The sequence below is a fragment of the Plutella xylostella genome, chromosome 7 (assembly GCF_932276165.1).
Source record: "Plutella xylostella chromosome 7, ilPluXylo3.1, whole genome shotgun sequence".
NCBI classification, from domain to species: Eukaryota; Metazoa; Arthropoda; class Insecta; order Lepidoptera; family Plutellidae; genus Plutella; species Plutella xylostella.
In genome coordinates this window covers 8,666,266-8,685,584 of record NC_063987.1, presented here as the reverse complement: position 1 = coordinate 8,685,584, position 19,319 = coordinate 8,666,266, and positions in this window count along the sequence as shown.

Sequence of the window (19,319 nt, the reverse complement as noted above, 5' to 3'; positions counted from 1 at the left end):
GGGCTGAAACTGAAATATTAATTGTTCAAGATCATTACTTGCATACTCAAATTCTAATCGGGCAATCTTTTACCGAGAAGCCTAACATAATTGTTTTAAAAACGACTAATGAATTATTGTTTATGAATTCACCCGAAACGAATGAGGCCAAGGATAAAATAAAGTTAACAGTTTTAGAGGATATATTAATCCCATCAGGATTTACAGTACCTGTCGATGTAAGTACGGATGACGACCACCAGGGTGCTCTTTACATTGAGTACAGTCATAGGCATCGCCCTAATAATGAGTACCTAATTCTGCCTGGTATTTATAATTTCGATGGCGGTAGGGGATATATAATGATTTCAAACTTGACACCTAACGTTTTGAATATACAAAAATCGAATTTACTCGCACGGGGATATAAGTACAATGAATTCAAATCGGAATACATTGTTAATATAACCGAAGGCCAAGCCTGTGAGCCACTCCCTCTTGATGACATCACCATAAGTGCAGATGTGCCAGAAGAGAATCGACAACAGTTAAAAAATTTGTTAGATAAATATCGTGATTGTTTTGCTATGAACCTAAGTGAAATTGGCAAAACAAATCTATCAGAAATGACAATAACATTGACAGATGAAAGGCCGGTAGTCTATAATCCTTATAGAATGTCACAAATTGAAAAACAAGAATTAAATAGGATTATAGATGATCTATTAAATAATGGCATAATAAGAGAAAGTACTTCTCCTTATTCAAGTCCTGTGATATTAGTTAATAAAAAGAATGGTGAAAAAAGGCTCTGTATTGATTATAGGGCATTAAATAGAAAGACCCTTAAGGACAAATACCCGTTACCGTTACAAGGGTATGTTGACTTAGGTAGCAAATGTAGTATTATTCGTGAGTCTCACGCAATGAAGGTGACGTCTTCTAAATGGGTAACTACTGACTTACCAATATTACATGGTTTCGGAAATTCTTCTGTGAAACCATTGGGAAAATTTAAAGCTAATATAGAATTAGATTCTGTTAGGGCTGAAACTGAAATATTAATTGTTCAAGATCATTACTTGCATACTCAAATTCTAATCGGGCAATCTTTTACCGAGAAGCCTAACATAATTGTTTTAAAAACGACTAATGAATTATTGTTTATGAATTCACCCGAAACGAATGAGGCCAAGGATAAAATAAAGTTAACAGTTTTAGAGGATATATTAATCCCATCAGGATTTACAGTACCTGTCGATGTAAGTACGGATGACGACCACCAGGGTGCTCTTTACATTGAGTACAGTCATAGGCATCGCCCTAATAATGAGTACCTAATTCTGCCTGGTATTTATAATTTCGATGGCGGTAGGGGATATATAATGATTTCAAACTTGACACCTAACGTTTTGAATATACAAAAATCGAATTTACTCGCACGGGGATATAAGTACAATGAATTCAAATCGGAATACATTGTTAATATAACCGAAGGCCAAGCCTGTGAGCCACTCCCTCTTGATGACATCACCATAAGTGCAGATGTGCCAGAAGAGAATCGACAACAGTTAAAAAATTTGTTAGATAAATATCGTGATTGTTTTGCTATGAACCTAAGTGAAATTGGCAAAACAAATCTATCAGAAATGACAATAACATTGACAGATGAAAGGCCGGTAGTCTATAATCCTTATAGAATGTCACAAATTGAAAAACAAGAATTAAATAGGATTATAGATGATCTATTAAATAATGGCATAATAAGAGAAAGTACTTCTCCTTATTCAAGTCCTGTGATATTAGTTAATAAAAAGAATGGTGAAAAAAGGCTCTGTATTGATTATAGGGCATTAAATAGAAAGACCCTTAAGGACAAATACCCGTTACCTCGTATAGAGGATCAGTTGGATAGTTTAGGTGGTAATAAATATTTCACAAATCTGGACCTTTTTTCGGGGTATTACCAAGTGCCAATGAGCGAGTCGAGTAAATCACTTACAGCCTTCATTACTCCAGACGGCTTATATGAATTTGAGAGAATGCCCTTCGGGCTTGCTAATGCTCCGAGTGTATTTCAAAGAACGATGAACCGTTTGCTGAAAGGACCTGGTAATATGAGGTCTAATATGGCTATTGCTTATATGGATGACCTTTTAGTTGTGTCCGAAACGTTTCAAGAAGGATTGGTAAAGTTAGAACAGGTTTTACAACTGTTACGATCAGCTAATCTTACCTTAGATCTGAAAAAGTGTAACTTTTTCCAGACAAACATCAATTATCTCGGTTACGAAATAAGTGCCGAAGGGATTCGTCCGAACATGACTAAAATTGAGGCAGTCGCCCAATTTCCCACACCCACTAATGTCCATGAAGTTCGCCAGTTTGTTGGACTAACGAGTTACTTTCGACGTTTTATCCAAAATTATTCTGTTATTGCGAAACCATTAACAGTACTTAACAAAAAGAACGTTGCTTGGCATTTTGGTGAGCCTCAAATAAATGCGTTTAACGAACTAAAAGCTAAGCTAGTAAGTAGGCCTGTATTAGCTCTTTATGATCCAGATGCGGAGATAGAAATTCATACCGATGCCAGTAAAATTGGTATCGGTGCAATATTATTACAGCGTAATAGGACGACAGGGACTTTCCAACCCATAGCGTACTTTAGCCGCCAAACAAGCGCCGAAGAAAGTAAAATGCATTCGTACGAACTAGAAACTTTGGCGGTGATAAGTGCATTGACACGGTTTAGGGTTTATGTGTTAGGTAAAACTTTCAGAGTTGTTACTGATTGCGCTGCAATTCGAAGTACTATGACGAAACGCGACTTAGTTCCGAGAGTGGCTAGATGGTACATATTGATGCAGGAGTACGATTTTGTAGTGGAACATCGCGATGGCAACAAAATGAGCCACGTTGACGCTCTCTCTTGCAATCCAATTGAAACAGATGTAATAACAGAATCTAAGGTTATAGACGTTTTAAAAATTGATGATGACGCTTGGCTTCAAACAGTTCAAGAGCAAGATTCAGAGTTACAACGTATCATTAATATTTTAAATGACCCAGAAACTAAAGACATCGTCGATATTCATAGCAATTATACGATAAAGAATGGTCGTTTGTATAGAGTAATTACTGACAGAAATGGTGAAACTAATTTGAAGTGGGTAGTGCCTAAATCGGTCCGATGGCAAATAGTTCGCATGAATCACGACGACGTTGGTCATTTCGGGTTTGACAAAACGTACAGTAAAATAAGTCAGGTATATTGGTTCAAAAAAATGAGGCGCTTTATAAAGAAATATTGTGAGTCATGCCTCAACTGTGCTCATAATAAATTGCCTACAGGTTCTAAACAGGGATTTCTACACCCAATACCCAAAGTATCTAAGCCCTTTGATACTCTTCACACTGATCATTGTGGTCCTTTTCCCATGAGCAAGAAAAAGAACGTGCACATCTTAGTTATCATTGACGCATTTACTAAGTTCATTTTCATAAAACCTGTGAAAAATTTGAAGAGTAGTACTACGGTTCAAGTATTCAATGAATATTTCTCAATATTTGGAGTGCCAAGACGCGTTATATCGGACAGAGGTACAAGTTTTACTAGCAAAGAATTCGAAGATTTTCTGTTAGAAAAGGGCGTAAAGCATGTTCTAAATGCTGTAGCCTCCCCAAGGGCTAACGGACAGTGCGAACGGTATAACCGCACCATTATTGATGCATTGACATCCGCGATCCACGGTAAAGCTGAAAACTTATGGGACACGGCTATACCACAAGTGCAATGGTCAATTAATAATACAATTAATAAAGGAACAGGGCATACTCCATCTGAAATGCTTTTCGGCGTTCAGACAACTGGTGTTTCGGACGGAATCATGAATGAAATAGTTTCCGAGATTCATGAGCCTGTAGATCGTGCTGAAGTTTACGATGACGCTACGGTTAGAATAGCTTCAAATCAAGAAAAGCAAAAAGAATATTTTGACAAGAAACGCAAAATTGCCACGCGATATAAAATAGGTGATTTAGTTCGGGTGGAAAAAGAGATACGCACAGAGGTTGGTCATAGTAGAAAACTACTGCCTAAATGTGTAGGGCCATATAGGATTTCAAAGGTGCTAGACAATGACAGGTATGAGATTGAAGACACCCCAATAACAAAAAAGGAGGGTTGCAAAATTTACAGAGCTACATATGCGGTCGATAAATTGTATCCCTGGCTTGTTTTCAGTAACGACGTCATATCAAGTGATTCAGAGTAAAACATGTATTACTTGTATAACAATAATTATATTAATGTTGTATATAAAATTATACCTAAATATATAAGATAGTGTGAATAAATATGTAAATATATAACATAGTATCATAGTAATTTATTCCTCTACCTACTTTTATCATGTTTTTAATTGTCGTGTTGTATGATGGTACTTAAACAATTGTAAACAACCCATGAAACAAATGTAAGTATTTTAGTATTTATGAAAGATGATTGATGATGATAATATGTTATGATTAAAAATGTGACGATAAATTATTGTGTGTTAAAATGCAAAAATCTTTGTTATGTGGAATAATGGTTAAGAGAAAAAGTAACAATTTTGTGATTGTATATATATAGAGGTATGCACAATCATTACAAATCATTTATAATACCTTATAATATTATGTCAAGCGTAATGTTAGCCAAAGAGAAGATTTATGAGCGAAACCTAAGATGAACAGTCATACCTACTTTGTTATATGGAGATAATTATAAATCAAGTGGTCGTCATTGGCTGTCTTTGAACGACATAAGTTTACAAAAGTGAGTCGTCATTGATAAGAGTCTTTGAGCGACATTAGTTAATAAGAGTGAGTCGTCATCGACAAGAGTCTTTGAGCGACATTAGTTAATAAAAGTGAGTCGTCATTGACAAGAGTCTTTGAGCGACATTAGTTGATAAGAGTGAGTCGTCATTGACAAGAGTCTTTGAGCGACATTAGTTAATAAGAGTGAGTCGTCATTGACAAGAGTCTTTGAGCGACATTAGTTAATAAGAGTGAGTCGTCATTGACAAGATTCTTTGAGCGACATTAGTTAATAAGAGTGAGTCGTCATTGACAAGAGTCTTTGAGCGACATTAGTTAATAAGAGTGAGTCGTCACTGACAAGAGTCTTTGAGCGACATTAGTTCATAAGAGTGAGACATTAATGAAGAGAGTCTTTGAGCAACGTTTCAAAGTGTGAATCGGTAAAAATTGTAAAAGTAAGCTGATGTACAAAAGAATGCCATTAAATGCGGATTAATGTACATAAATTTATAAAATCTTTTAAGGTATAATCATAAAAATCTAAGCAAGAATGTTTTGTTATAGTGATGGTTAACAATTGTTACAAAAAATAAGTGATTATTATTTGTGATGTATGTATATTTATAAAAACTCTATAATACATTTGCATATTTAAAAAAAAAAAACAATGTTAATGTGATATTATGTTTCAGTTTTCTGATAAGAAATTATTATTGTTATGATGATTGAGATTTGTACAATATGTTAATCTGTAATTTATTTTAATTTTTGGCGCGGGGACGCGTCCAGAGTCAGGATTAGCCGAATGTTAGCCAAATTTTATACTAGTGGGAATTTATTTTTCATGGTCTGGCAACTCAAAAATATAAAAGTTGGTCGGGTAGTTGGGTTTATTAAAAAATATAATATGGCGAATTTTTCACTCGGCAACGGAACGATTCGGCTGGTCTTGATTCTGTTGTCTGATACTTAACTACGATAAGAAGACATTAATAAATAGTGATCCAGAGAAAGGTGTTTTCTTACATCTTCATCTTAAAGACATTCTTAGAGAAAGATCCGTTTCTAATTTCATTGGGTAGGTTATTGAGAATTTTCGGTACGAGATATTTTCTAGTTCGTGAGCCATAGTAGTTACAAACATTAGGTACAATCAGTTTCTTATTACGGACATTCCTAGTTTCTATGACATGCGTTAGTGGGTTTTTAAATTCTTCACTACTTTTTTTTTTTTTTTTTAAATCTTTATTTTATTTAGAGACTTTGATCATACATGAACATGACAGTCCCATCGTAACTTATTCTAAGACTTAACTTACGCTTACAATGTAGAATCTAATCTTAAGGATGTACAGTGTTTAACATATTTATACCCATATTCACTACTAAATTCTTCTAAAACAATGAGTGCCTTAACTTTATCTTGTACAGGTATCATTTTACACAAACTATATAGCTTATTGCATTCTCCATGACATGCTTTCTTCGTTTTTTTTTATCCACTAAGTAATAGTTTCATACAACGTATCTGTAGGGAGTTAATCTGATCTAAATATATGTTTGAAAAGTACATCCATAGCTACTTAACCCATAGGACAGTATTGAGTCTGCGAGTGCGTAGTAAACAGAGTACAATGTGGCTCTGTTTACTACACCCATAGAACAACGCGGACTCGCTCAATGACTACACCTCGTAAGTGGTGCATCTTACCAAGTGCTGACCTTAGTTTAGCGCAAACATGATTTATGTGTGTTTTCCACGACATGTTTTGGTCAATAGTTAGACCGAGGTACTTAAACAAATTCTATATCTGCGCAGTTACAGGCAGTTATAGATGTATCCATAATAGGGAATATGCAAGTGGTTCAAATAAAGGTCAAATATTATTTATAATAAACTTTGTTATTTCATAACTACGACTCCATCAATATTTTTGATTATAATTTATTTTTGAGCAAGTAAATGAAGTTGAAAAGTACAAAAACTTCGGTAAATTCTAACTTCAGAGAAACGTCACCCATTTTCTTAGGGCGGATGTGACGTCAAAATTCTTTATATATCAATCTCAGAATAATAACTTCTTTGCGTTTACGGCGGAAGTTAAATAAATGTCAAGTGTAAACAAAGAAATATGAATGTCACCGAGTGTTTGTGATGCTCGTTGTAATCAGATACGATGGATCACATAAAAATTCTTCCAATAGATCCTAGCCTCCTATAACCTCTCCACTTCTTGTTTGATATGCTTGTTTGTTTGCAAAGTTTAGGACTTTTTATATTTTTGTTGGTAGTGTATGGGTTGCCACTCTATTGTAATGAGGCGTAAACAGCCATTCGCTAGTCAACGAGCCACTCAAATATGCTCCATATTGCAACACAATAAAATTAAATTTGTATTGTAAGTACATATTATGACATGAACATGACACAAGTTGCTCTTTCTACTTTTAGGTTATAATGGCAGTCGTTAGTATATTTCAAAAGTTGATATTTTTTATACATTAAATTAATTACGCAGTATGAACGAGTAAACAACCATCCTGTAAATAGAGATATATGATAGAGTGTGATATGATTACACTGATTAGTAATAGTAGTTTTTATTATAAATAAAAGATAATATGTATGTTATACGTTGTTATTTTTGTAGAATTAAATTCGGGGATAATCATGTAGCATGTGAAAGAAAACATCGTGAGGAAAATTCAATATTTAGATTAAGCACATTTAGATATGTGAACCCACCAATCCGCAGTGGACCAGCGTGGTGGGAAATGGTCCAAGTTTAGGAAGGGGGGTTAGACAGGAGATATGCACAATGGTTCCATTTAAGAGAGCCAGGTGCAGGTTCTTACACCCCCACAGATAATAGAATAGAATGACCCTCTAACCCTAGTCTCTCTTACTGAGAACCAAAGTTACAGTAAGTACTTACATACTGTCGCGAACCGCCATAATTATGGCGATCACGAATTGTCATGATACTATTCAATCATAGGTAATATTTAAGAGATGTAATATGAGGTTGTGATTCTTGTAGAATAGGCACAGGAAATCGTACCCTGCCGGACCGTCTCATATGGTAACGTTGTGCTCATACTATAAGAAATGAAATTAAAATAAATACGAATATGCCAACTCTCACCGGGTGAATCAAATCGGTGCACTGTGGTAACACAGCCTATATTAAAACATTACACGCCAATCACATACATCCACTCTCATTGCCATTGCATTGCACTAAAGCTTCAGACTGCATAATATATGTCAATAGCATCCTCACTTGCCCCGCCTCTTGGCTGAAGGCCGTAATACACGTACCTGCACTACGATGCACACGCGTATACGTTTACTATCATCAACTCATGCCCCGCGTCTTCGCTAAGGGACGTAATACGAGTACCTGCACCTCAATGCACACCCGCACACGTTTACTATCATCAACTCATGCCCCGCGTCTTCGCTAAGGGCCGTAATACGAGTACCTGCACCTCAATGCACACCCGCATACGATTACTGTCATTAGCTCATGCCTCGCGTCTTCGCTAAAGGCCGTAGTACGCGTACCTGCATCGCAATGCACACGTGCATACGTTTATCATTCTTTCATCATCTATCACTCTCTCATATCATGTTTCGTCACTATTAATGATTTATAAACATTAAATGTCGGTTCTGTAGATACCGACGAAGGGCCTCCAACCACCCCTTATAGCCCTTCCTGACCACACAGTATATTCTCTTCTCACTCTAGTTAAACATTTACCCAAGTCACAGTAGTCTACTCTTGTTTGGGGTACGACTTCAAATTACCGTATGCTTAACGACATACCAACATTAGCATAATCAATGACAATAGCAATCACAATTCAAACACCAAGAAAATAAAGTATAAAATGGTTTCCACTTACATTATCTCCATAGTTTCGTTACTCATTATAAACACAATTGGTCCATCAAGAAATAAAGTGTATAACTTATCAATCATAAACGAGAGATAAAAAGTAAGTAAAAGATCACTTAGCTGTACTCGCTGTAACTATTGTCTGAACCGGGCCATCACTCCCGCCTCGGCTCCACGTGCCTGGTCGCCTCGGCTCCGCTGCGCCGGGTCCTCACGATCCCACGGTACTGATCACTCCCTCACTCTGACCGTCTGCTCACCGCGGCTGCTCACACAAAAGTGGCGCTCCACTACACCCGTCGAGTCGCCCCGTATTCACTTCTACCCACTAGTTACCGATATAAATTTTAGGCTCGTCTACACTATTGAAAATTCTACTCGATTTAAGTGAAGTCGAAATGTGATTCGCGATCTTTCGCGACACTCCCGGCAATAAGAAAGTGAAATAATAATATAAAGTCAATAAATAATGTCTATTTTACACTATACGTAGTATCGGTAAATCCGTTTATAGTAGTAGGTATATAAGTATGATTTATGATTACACTATACTGTTTTTACTAATAAGTATACTGTTACAACATTATTCAGTAATTCAAGCAATTTTCTATTGCAAGTTATATTTGATACTTCTACTATGTGGCTTCTATTACAAATAATTCATCCTATTTTTCTGTTATCTTCTATTCTTACTACACCTCTTCTTTTCTAACTACCTATACCTCTTCTTGCATTTACATTTATTACTGATACTCGTATCTGTCACATAACACAAACGACTGTACTGTAATTTTCTGCTTTTAGCTATTGGTCCTGTTGACTTCAGCATGTAGACACTTGAACACTATATCTTAATACTCAATCAACGATAATCTTAAATCAAATAAGAATTAGCAAACAAACTATTGTGACAGTTTACTCGGGAGCTGTGGCTGGCCTAGCCGAAACCAAGGGGTAATGCACAAAGGCTCCACTCGAGAGAGCCACGCACAGAAACTTCGCACCCTCTCTGATCAGAATAGAATAGATCTATTTCAACACACAATAATGTATTCGGTGTCGACACGTCTCCCATAGCTAAATTAACGCTTCACACTAAACAATATAATCATGTCATATTCTTATCATTTATCTATATTATATTGTATTTATTGTTTGCTAGTTTGCTTCTAAGTATATAATATTAGTATCCCAAATGAATGTTCAATCTACAACAACTATATTAATCTCTTCCTCTATAACCATACTCTAACTCAATTTTATTATTCTATATGTATTTATGTTTTGGTATAAGTGGAGTGTTAGCTACTACAAGCTATTATCTTGAACTACGTTCGAAGACCCTCCCCGGCACAGAAAAACTTTTAATTTGAACATCTAAGCCTTAGCTTTTATTATATAACAAGCATTAGAGTAAATTTCTGTGTATTGTAATATTTTACATTCTGTAACCTCCATCATTATTGTTATGCTTGAACTTTAGGAGTGCTATTCTGTCTTTTCATCCCTTCATATTAGAATACCATTAAATAATCTGTCTCTTTATCATTAACCGATTATGATATAAGTTTGGAAACATTCATTGCAACAAGTATTTGTAATAGGCCTAAGTTGCTGGGAATATTATGTGATAGTAAACCCACATAAAAGTCAAGAGAAGTCCTGATCATGAATAAGATACTTTAGTATTCCTAAACTGAGGCTAACTCTCTCTTGGTCTGACACTGGACTTGGTTATTATACAGAGTTGGATGACACGGTTAGTGATACACCGATATATGCAATTATATGTTCTGTCTATAGTTCTGTTCAACGTTCTATGAAAGTTCAGATGTATGGGTAGGTTCATTACTTATAAATTAGCTCAACCTTTCCAATTACAACGGGCACTGACTTTGCCACTGACTCTGACTGTGACTCTGACTCTGACTCTGACTCTGACTCAATGAACGAAAGTATAGTAGTACCCATTCACTATAAAATGCACACAGGTTACCATTTGCATATCTGTCTATCTGCATTAGGGCATGCAACACCGCAATACCGCTATCGGACCCTTTTAGGCTATAAATAAAGTGATTAGGATATAGTTAGACTTGTGTTCCTATATACCATGAAAGCCCATTTGTTTCCAACCGTTTAATGCAGTTTTCGGACGTTGGAAATCTACTGTTGTCCATGCGTAAACAAAAATCAATGTTAAAAAATATATATTCTAAAATATAAACTCTAATACTCAATTGTTGTAAGTAAAACTAAATTTTATTGCCTTTTCTTGTTTAATTTGGTCCTACACGACCTTTAAACACAATATATGCCATTTATTACAATTAAGTCTAATACCGGCACCAATACCGGAATCCCGGTATTGAGTTGTAATACCGGAACTCTTGAAAATTTATCCGGTATTGTATGCCCCAATCTGCATACTTGCACTAAGGTCTTCTTATCTTATCTTATAATTACATCATATTTCAGTTACATCCCAATTGGGCCTCAAATATTCATTTCATTTATTCACACTAAAACACAGCCAACATCATGTGCAACACATGTACCTACATGTGTTGCATATATTCTATCTATCCTTCTTCAAGTCTATTAATACATAGTACGTAAGCACCAGTTTGCACATCCGTTCTCTAGTTAGGTAAGTACTCAATATTTAACATGAAAATTGTTAATCTTTAATTTTAATTGAGACTTAGGTACCCTTTTGCTTCAACACTCAACACTCACACTACTTAAACTTCTGACTTATACAATGTTTCCTTTGATATAACATCTATTCTGTATGTTAAGGAAACATAAAGAGGATTACCGTCTATTGAATTCTTCTTACATTGGTGACGTACGTACGTACCCATGTATATCTACATATAATTCTGTTCTTACATAGGTACTTTACTTTATGAGTACCAATACCACATGCTAGTTAAGGTCATGTGCATTATATGTATACAATTATACATTGTATACCACACATAATTGGACTCTAAATGATAAAAAATCTTAAAATATTGCAGATCTCAATAAAAGGGATGTGTTTATATAGGTACTACTTGGTTATCCATACTATTTACCATTGAGTATGAATGGTCTGGAGACGAAATAGCCAGACGTTCCCCTCTGGCGGGGTGGTAGGCCAGAAAGGCCCTCCGATTTATAAAAACTAGTTGCAGTCTCAATTTTCACTAGACTCAATCTAGTTGGCAAAGCGTTCGTTTCATAGAAAATGATTTGTTTACATACTAAAATGACAGCTTCAATTCATAGAATAGCAACCAATGTCAAAAAAATGCAATAGTGATGTACCGGTATGTAGATATGTATTAATCGACAAAAAAGGTCATAGTTGGGAAGCGTCCGTAGTCGAATTGGCCCCAGTAATCGCAACCGATCACTGAGGCCAAGCAACAACTGACACGGTCAGCCACTGGTAGGTACAGCATGAGTTACCGACTTCAAATTGTTCTCCCCCGGACGCCTCCGCGCCCCGGACGGGACGCCAAGCCGCGGGTCCCGGCCGCCGCCCCGGCAGCAGTCGCCAAGCCCAGTCAGAGGCCGCCCGAAGGGGCGGCTTGAATGCATCCGACCGTCGGGCCGCCCACTTGACAACTTCAGTGCATTGTACTCATTCAAAAAAGTCGACACGGCCCGCGACCCACCACGCGAGCACAAATGCACAGCGAAAAGCGGGTGACTTCGTTTATTAATCATTCCTAATTAAACTTAACTATACCTAATTAATTTGAAATTAGTATTTCTAACCCATGTTCTCGAATTCATCGATAACACTTATCGATAATTGTTACATCCATTGGCAAGAAAAATGAAGACACTGTGTTCATTATTAAATGTCACTTCACGTAACCCTTATTGCTGCGAATGAAAACTCATAATGATATGTCCCATGAGACATAATTATGGTAAACGGTAAAATTTCCCCCCGCAAAAATTGGCAGACTTTTTTGTATCAATAATGATCGCTATGACGCTTCCCGAGGGTACACCCGACTTCACCCGAGTCCGCGTTGTTCTATGCTATTTACCTATGGCAAACTTGTTTTGATAACTATTTTGGATTCAAAATAACATGGATCTGAATTTCATCTTTGATGACTGATTTAAGTCTGTGGTGGTCTATGTCTTATATCTAACGTTCCTCTATATCAGTACTGTTATAACCATGGATTTAAGATCACGTTTCGTAAAGTAAAACTCTAAATTAACAATCGATCTACTGTACCAACATGATATGTATCACTAAGATTATAATAGTTACTTTGTAGGTATTCCACATTGTCAATGAGTAGTCTAGATTGACTTTTTAACTAGATCTGAATTCTTATTTCTTAATAGCAATGCTTTTGCTGCAACCGGGCTATTTTACGTGCTATTACTAGAATCATAGCAGAACTTTCATAAAATTGGCCAATTTTAAGGCAGATTTGAATATTAGCTAAATAACTCATTTTAAAAATATGGTGAATACCACATACCACAATGCAACGTTCTGATTGACTGACTTAACTTGGTCTCTCTGAATAGTCAACTTACTGTTACTGATAGGTCATAACATGCAACCATGCAAGTTTTGTGTTATACTTGTGTTATAATTCTAACAGCTATAACGACACTTATCAACTTCATTCCACATAAGTACAACTGTTTCAACCTTGATGAAACTGAAACTACTTATTTTCCTCTCGGACTCATAGACTAAAACTTCTGAGATCACTCGTGATCCTTTAAATTCTATGATTACTATAAACCTTCTATAAAGTATATCTTATTTACGTTGGCACGTAATTGTGTGTCCCAACTTGATACTTATATGCAAAGAAAAAGAATAGTCTTAGTTAACCCAGTATACATACATATATCTAATTTCAACTGAGTATATCAATTTTACAGTTTGTTTTCCTTTACCGTTTTTTTTTTTTTTTCAGAAACTTTAGGTTGAAGGTACAGTACTTAAGCAACTATACAGACTTATGTTACGTCTGGTCTGCTTGAGAAGAAAATCGCAAGAATTTATCTGAAATTTGACATTGTAAGTATAAGTAAGTATACTCAGTAAGAGTACGAGTTTCAATACAATGACAATTCAAACATTCTTAACAGTATTGGGCACAATGTGAATCATATTATTTTTTAAGAGGAGATTCATTCTGCGATATTGGCCTACCTGCTTGGGTATTAATAACCATTTATAAGCTAAGTACTTTAAATTCTGATTCTTTTCTGAGTCGCTCCTTGGTTAAGGCCATTCACTTGTAACTAAAGTTTAACGCTTACTGAAATCTTAACATTTTAAAGTTCACATTGAACTAAAGTAAGACATATATTTAACTTCTAAATAATTTGAAGCTTAATATTATAAAGTATAACTTCAGAGAACAGTATATACATGGGTATAATCTTCGTTAGCTGACAACTTCACTATTCATATTCGGTACTATATTCGACCTCAGACTACTGATATACTCAGTACAAGTTCTACCAACTTTCACGATATCTAATTCTAATATTTTTGAATTATCAATCCGACGAGAACTATAAAATGTTTGGTAATAGGCAAACTGTTCCTTTTGAACATCTGGTATAGGTATATTCTTTAGCTCATAGCTTTTCAACTGGTTATTCTAAATTTCAATGGGTAGGTAGTGTAGGTACAAGCAAGAGCATCACCTGAGTCTGTACTACTTAACATCAAATCAAAAATATTTTCTGGGAAATCCTTCATTAAACTTAACCATATTCAATAGGCAAAAAAAAAAAAACAAATTTCTTTGCAAATTATTTACACCGCAACAATGTAACATAACAAAGAAACGGCCGGTGGCGCCAGCGCGGGCGCCTGTTGTCTACTCGCCTCGTACAGTTAGCTTACTGTGACTTGCTCCTTTACAAGTTTCATTTCATTATAAAATTGTAGAATTTGTGCTTCATTTATCAAGAATAGCATTAACTATGTAACATCTATGCAGTTCAATAACTTGTAAGCAACCACTTGATTGTCCCGATGGCGTCTAATTCAATCACTAAATATCTGAATCTGAACCATAATAAGTGCCAAGAGTAAATTACTCACACACGCTATGATAGATTACTAAAAAATTCACTAAATATATCTATTCTGTATTACTCAGGAAAAATATATACTGTGTGAACAGATTGCAGTCTACAATACCTAAATAAAATTTATCAAAAAAATTATCTAAAAGTCACATTTCGGTGACCTGACTGTACTTTCACATTATATCCGCATGAGAAATAATAACTTCAAATCTGACTTCGCCCATTTGCTGGTCTAATTTTGATCAATCGCTAACTGCAAACTGGCATACTCCAACATTCCAATCATAACAGCGAAAATCGTTCGTATATCGTTTTTAACTTTAACTAAAGCATGTAACCTTTAAACTCACATTTTATAGGCTTACTTCAATTTATATTTATATTTTCATCAAATACTCAATAAGTAATGCTTAAATACTATTGACTACTAATATAACAGCTACACCAAACTAATTTACTTGTATCTTAATCTTTATGTACATATATTTTCATTAAAACCTTTTACGAGTCTCAAGAATAGTCCCCAATTTCTCTCAAACAACTAAAGTATTCACTGGTGAACGTTTATCATGATATTTCATAATACCTTTTCTTGTATTTTGCAAAACCCTTTTGCAGGGAAAAATAAATTATACACCCAAGTCAAACAAAGCTGTAAAACTGGACTCGATCCCCGGCATCTCCACCATGTCGCGAACCGCCATAATTATGGCGATCACGAATTGTCATGATACTATTCAATCATAGGTAATATTTAAGAGATGTAATATGAGGTTGTGATTCTTGTAGAATAGGCACAGGAAATCGTACCCTGCCGGACCGTCTCATATGGTAACGTTGTGCTCATACTATAAGAAATGAAATTAAAATAAATACGAATATGCCAACTCTCACCGGGTGAATCAAATCGGTGCACTGTGGTAACACAGCCTATATTAAAACATTACACGCCAATCACATACATCCACTCTCATTGCCATTGCATTGCACTAAAGCTTCAGACTGCATAATATATGTCAATAGCATCCTCACTTGCCCCGCCTCTTGGCTGAAGGCCGTAATACACGTACCTGCACTACGATGCACACGCGTATACGTTTACTATCATCAACTCATGCCCCGCGTCTTCGCTAAGGGACGTAATACGAGTACCTGCACCTCAATGCACACCCGCACACGTTTACTATCATCAACTCATGCCCCGCGTCTTCGCTAAGGGCCGTAATACGAGTACCTGCACCTCAATGCACACCCGCATACGATTACTGTCATTAGCTCATGCCTCGCGTCTTCGCTAAAGGCCGTAGTACGCGTACCTGCATCGCAATGCACACGTGCATACGTTTATCATTCTTTCATCATCTATCACTCTCTCATATCATGTTTCGTCACTATTAATGATTTATAAACATTAAATGTCGGTTCTGTAGATACCGACGAAGGGCCTCCAACCACCCCTTATAGCCCTTCCTGACCACACAGTATATTCTCTTCTCACTCTAGTTAAACATTTACCCAAGTCACAGTAGTCTACTCTTGTTTGGGGTACGACTTCAAATTACCGTATGCTTAACGACATACCAACATTAGCATAATCAATGACAATAGCAATCACAATTCAAACACCAAGAAAATAAAGTATAAAATGGTTTCCACTTACATTATCTCCATAGTTTCGTTACTCATTATAAACACAATTGGTCCATCAAGAAATAAAGTGTATAACTTATCAATCATAAACGAGAGATAAAAAGTAAGTAAAAGATCACTTAGCTGTACTCGCTGTAACTATTGTCTGAACCGGGCCATCACTCCCGCCTCGGCTCCACGTGCCTGGTCGCCTCGGCTCCGCTGCGCCGGGTCCTCACGATCCCACGGTACTGATCACTCCCTCACTCTGACCGTCTGCTCACCGCGGCTGCTCACACAAAAGTGGCGCTCCACTACACCCGTCGAGTCGCCCCGTATTCACTTCTACCCACTAGTTACCGATATAAATTTTAGGCTCGTCTACACTATTGAAAATTCTACTCGATTTAAGTGAAGTCGAAATGTGATTCGCGATCTTTCGCGACACATACAATACAAATATTACTTTATATTCATATTGCCATAATATCGTAATATTGTGTACAAAGGTCCTCTGGTTTGCGCGCTCCCATTTCAAAAGAGCTACTAGTAGCTATTTACGAGCTCCCATTACAAAACAGCCACTGGTCACACTTTATTACCATTACAAAACAGCCACTGATCACACTTTTTATACACTTCCTTTTTCGTTTGTTACCATAACAACATTGGTTTGTTGAAAATACAAAAGTACTCTGTGATTACTTGATTAGGTAAAAAATCTATTCCGACTGACGGGACTCATTATTCTGAGCCGTGAAATTAAACGATTATGACGTCACACCAGCCCGCCATCCTGACGGGAATTTCAAAGTGGCCGTGATGGTTGTAATTTTTTAACTTTCTTTAAAATACCTTAAATTACTTATTTTGGCGTTGAATTTTTTTTACTATAATAAAGTGATGTAAAACTATCCAATAAAAGTATTAAAAAAAATTATGTATATTCCCTATTATGTATACTATCTGAGCACTTGCTATGTAAACAATCATAGCTGTGACCGACAACTCTTAGACTATTAATTTAGGCTTATTGTATGGGGAGCATATATGCATACACTTTGTTTTAGTCATGTTTATGATAATGCCATTGTCGTGTGACCATTTTATGATATTTTCTAGGTCCTTTTGAATACATTTCTGTATAATGTGAAGGTCTTTATGCGCATATAGCAAACATGTATCGTCGGCATACATAAACATCTTACAGTTTTCGATTACATTGCTTAAGCTGTTAACGTGCATTGCTTAAGCTGTTAACGTGCATGATGTAGGTACCCAACGGGACCGTACACGGACCTAATGATAGCCTCTGACCCCCTGGTGCCACTGATCACTGTTTGCATCCTTCTATTAGATAGATACGATTTTAGCCAGTTGTTTAATGGTCCTCTTATACCACATTCTTCCATTGCTTGTAACAGCTGATCGTGCCCCAAGGTGTCAAAGGCTTTTTTGAAGTCGACAAAGAGGGCAACGACCCTGTTGATGTGCTGCGACCCTGCCTGAAACCATGTTGACAATCCGAAATGATATTATGTTTATCTAAAAAGTTACTTATTTGTCTAACTATTATCTTTTCCGTTATTTTATTAACAATAGACAGGATGGCGATGGGTCTATAGTTACCGTAGTCTAGGTGACTCCCTTGCTTATAGATAGGCCTTATAAGGGCACATTTAAGTTCATCTGGGTACAAACCTTGTCGCACACTCATATTTATAAAATTAGCAAGAATCGGACTTATGTCTTTTTTAACATATTTAATATCTTGGACTCTAATGGCATCCGAGCTGGGAGATTTTTCGTTACTCATATTATCTATTATCCTTTCAATTTCAGCAGCACTTGCCTGCGAAATCGAAGGGAAACATTGCTAGGACGGACGTACTTATCTCTTTTTAAGAATTTTTCATTACAATTACGTTTAATATTATGTATTTCTTCTGTAAACGTACCCGTAAAGTTATTACAAACTAGCTGTTCCCGCGCGCTTTGCTTCGCCTTAAAAAGTTTTCCCGTGGGAATTCCGGGACAAAAAGTAGCCTACGTTCTTTCCCAGGGTCTAGACCGTATGTATACCAATTCATTCAGTAGTTTTGGCGTGAAAGAGTAACAGACAGACAGACAGACACGGTTACTTTCGCATTTATAATATTAGTTAGGATATTTACTAAACTGTCTGTCCCCGATATGTATTTTAAGATTTTATCATCCAATTTAGGTTTTTCCCTCCCTAACCAACTATTTTTGCATCATTATTACACTTTTTTAGTTCTTCTTGTCTAAATTTATTTTTAGCAGCTTGGATTGATTTATTTAACTTATTTCTAAATTTTGTGTATTCTAACCTTAACCCGTAAGCTCATACATTTTGGATTATCCTTCCACTTTTTAAATAGCTGATCTCTGTAATAAATTTTAGAATTTAGCTTATTCAATCAATCACTGGTGATAGACCTTCTAAGGACTGCACTGCATATCTGCTCTAGCGGTACACCACTCAAGCCAGCCAATGAAGGCAAGCAAGAGGTGGGAGATCCTGTTCCTCGTCAGTGTTCACTCTGGACAACAAATAAAGGCAAGCCAGAGATGAGGAACAGGGGTTCTACCTGGCATCGGGTGGGTGGGGTCGCTAATGCCCAACAGCTCGCCACAAGCTGCCCTGCCGCTTATTATTATTATTATTATAAATTTATTCGTTGCATTATTGTACTCTCTCTTTGTAATTAAATACAATATTACAGTATACATTTGATTTATATTTCAAAATGCATACCTGTTGGCTGCGGTCCCAGAAGGCAAACTAGCAGCTCTATGTCAGAACGATAATAAGGAAAAAATTATCTAGTATTTTTGAGGGAAACATAGACTTGATCTTTCAGCACCTATATTTTCGTTCTCCCATACCTC